This window comes from Monodelphis domestica, chromosome 6, assembly GCF_027887165.1.
Source record: "Monodelphis domestica isolate mMonDom1 chromosome 6, mMonDom1.pri, whole genome shotgun sequence".
NCBI classification, from domain to species: Eukaryota; Metazoa; Chordata; class Mammalia; order Didelphimorphia; family Didelphidae; genus Monodelphis; species Monodelphis domestica.
In genome coordinates, this window is record NC_077232.1 from 102,235,100 (window position 1) to 102,238,082 (window position 2,983).

At 37.3% G+C, this 2,983-nt stretch overlaps 1 pseudogene; it reads right to left on the bottom strand.

Annotated features, from left to right (window-relative positions):
• Positions 1 to 1,839: 1,839 nt before the first annotated feature.
• Positions 1,840 to 2,614, bottom strand: LOC130455223 (cyclin-dependent kinase 1-like; annotated as a pseudogene).
• Between the last annotated feature and the right edge of the window lie 369 nt (positions 2,615 to 2,983).

Genomic DNA, 2,983 nt, shown 5'->3' on the forward strand with positions numbered 1-2,983 from the left:
TTTAAGTAACATCTTGGAAAACAGGTCAGCTTCAGTTTTCCAACAAAGAAATATATGTAAAAACAAATGTTGACAAGAGTTTAACAGTAAAGGGGACTATCCATTTCCCCCTACTCTTTACCTTTTTTTTAAAAAAAGATTTCCTTAATTAATTAATTTAGAATATTTTTCCATGGTCCTATGATTCATGTTCTTTCCCTCTCCTCCTTTCTATCCTCTCCCATAGTCAATGAGCAATTCAACTGGGTTTCACATGTATCATTGATCAAAATCTATTTCAATATTATTAATATTTGCAATAGAATGATCATTTAGAGTCTACATCCCCAATCATGTCACCATCAAACATATGATCAAGCAGTTGTTTTTCTTCTGTGTTTCTACTCCCACAGTTCTTCCTCTGAATATGGATATCGTTCTTTCTCATAAGTCCCTCAGAATTGTTCTGGTGTGAATTTCAAAACTACGAAACCCTGTTTAAACCATTCTTTAGAGGATGTGATTTGGCTATTTCCTGATCAATAACAACAGAGATACTTGGAATGACAGAATCAGGTCTTGGAAACTACAATCTCCACCCTACTCAGGGTAACAGGATTTAGGAAGGGCTGTAGCAAAGCTCAAGATTTAATTATTTGAGAATATGGCCTTCAACAGACATGTGCAAAGGGGACAGCTCTCTGGGCGGTCCTGGGTGAAGCTAGAGCCACCATTGGCACAGGTGAGACACAGGAAGTGAGGTAGAGGAGAGCTGAGGAGGCTGGGACTTCCTGTGTGGAGGGAGAGTGTGGTGGTTGGAGGCTGGTTGCTTGGAGTGGAGGCCCTGAGACTGTTTCTCCATTTTGGTCACGTGAGTGATAGGGACTGATCTCTTTTCTTTGCCTCAGCTATCCAAGGTCTTGGGCCTTTGGCCCAACCTAAGCAGAGGGGGTATTTAAGCCCTATTCCCTTCTCTCCCCTTTCTCTCTCTCTCTCTCTCTCTCTTTCTCTCTCTCTCTCTCTCTCTCTCTCTCTCTCTCTCTCTCTCTCTCTCTCTCTCTCTCTCTCTCTCTCTCTCTCTCTTTCTCTCTCCCTCTCTCTCTCTCTCTCTTCTCTCTCTCTCTCTCTCTCTCTCTCTCTCTCTCTCTCTCTCTCTCTCTCTAATACCTTTCTTCCTCCTGTTAGTAATTAAAAACTCCATAAAAGGTTGACTGCTGACTTGAGTTTTCATTTAAGAATTACATAGCTGAATTCCTTGGTGACCTTAAATTAATATATATAAATCTTTTAAAGTCATTTCCATATAACACTGGATCATTGCATTGTTGCTAGTAGAAAAGTCCATTACTTTCGATTGTGCCACAGTGTATCAGTCTCTGTGTATAATGTTCTCCTGGTTCTGCTCCTTTTGCTCTGCTTCAATTCCTGGAGGTTGTTCCAGTTCACATGGAATTCCTCCATTTCATCATTCCTTTTAGTACAATAATATTGCATTACCAACAGATATCACAATTTGTTTAGCCATCCACCAATCGAAGGGCATCCCCTCATTTTCCAGTATTTTGCCACCATAAAGAACATGGCTATAAATATGTTTGTGCAAGTATTTTTCCTTATTATCTCTTTGGGGTACAAACCCAACAGTGGTATGTCTGGGTCAAAGAGCAGGGAGTCATTTAAAGCCTTTTGGGCATAGTTTCAAATTGTCTTCCAGAATACTTAGATCAATTCAAAACTCCACCAACAATGCATTAATGGGACTATTCATTCTTGATGCAAAAACCATAGATATATTTGGCTAGAACTTCTTCAGTAAACTAAGAACTAAGTCATTAAAATACAGATTATTTAATGTTCTTTTCAGCCAGAACAGACTAACATTTTAGAGAGTATACCTATTCTCTTTACATCAAGACTTTTGACATGTAATTTCAGACTTTCTGGTTTCTATTTGAAGGATATATTATTATAATCCTTCAGTGACTCAATTTTTGCCCACATCAGTTTTGAATAGTTCCCCAAACCCTGAGAATTCTAAAGAGCCAAACAATTAGAATCAGCATGGAAGAGTGGTTTCTTGGTTATAATTCAGCAAATATTGTACTGATACTCTAAATGTCTACCAGTGTGTAATATCTAGCAGATATTAGCAATACCTCCAGAGATCCATATAACAAACAGTATTACTATCCTCAAAGGTATTATAAAGGCATGCGTAAGCTCATAGTCAGATAGAGTATTTATTTCTTTATCATCTATGAACAAATTTTGAGGTTTCAATTCTCTATAAATATCTCTTCATGAGTGACAAAAGACAATGTCTTGAAACATTTGGTACAATTAACTTTTAACAAGTTGAGTCCACAAATGGGCCAAGCATGATAGAATCCAAGTATTTCTTAAGATATATGAAAGGAATTCAGAAATGAGGTATATTTTTTAATCAGAATTTCTTGAAGCCTGACTCTGTTAGGATGATTGAATTCTTTCAAAGGAAATTTCTCCTATAATAGTCTTGCTTTCTAATTTAATTTTCCTTATGGTTGCCCCCTGACTTTTAGTTTTATGTCCATCTTTATATGCAACACCATTAGGACCTTTCCCCAGTTTTCTCTATTTTTGTATAGTCCTCCATAACTATTCAATATAATAGAGATTATGAAGATGCTGAACCCCAAGAAATGGCAGCAGTGCCAGCAGCAGTAGCTATGGGAGCATTGGCAGTGGGAGAATCTCATCCATACCTACTCTGGGGATGCCTCCACATTCATTTTATAAAAGTTGAAACTAATGCCCAAAGAAATTAAATGTGTAGAGTTTGGTTACATGGCTAGCATGTATCAGAGTCAGCCGTTGAAGTGAGATTTTTCTAAATCCAAGTCCAGCTTTCCATTACCTTGTGCAAAATCCTAAACCAACAGGAAAAATAGATTATACCAGTGGACAAGAAAGAATATAAATAATATTCTAAGAAACTTTAGAGAAAATTACTGATAATTCCAAG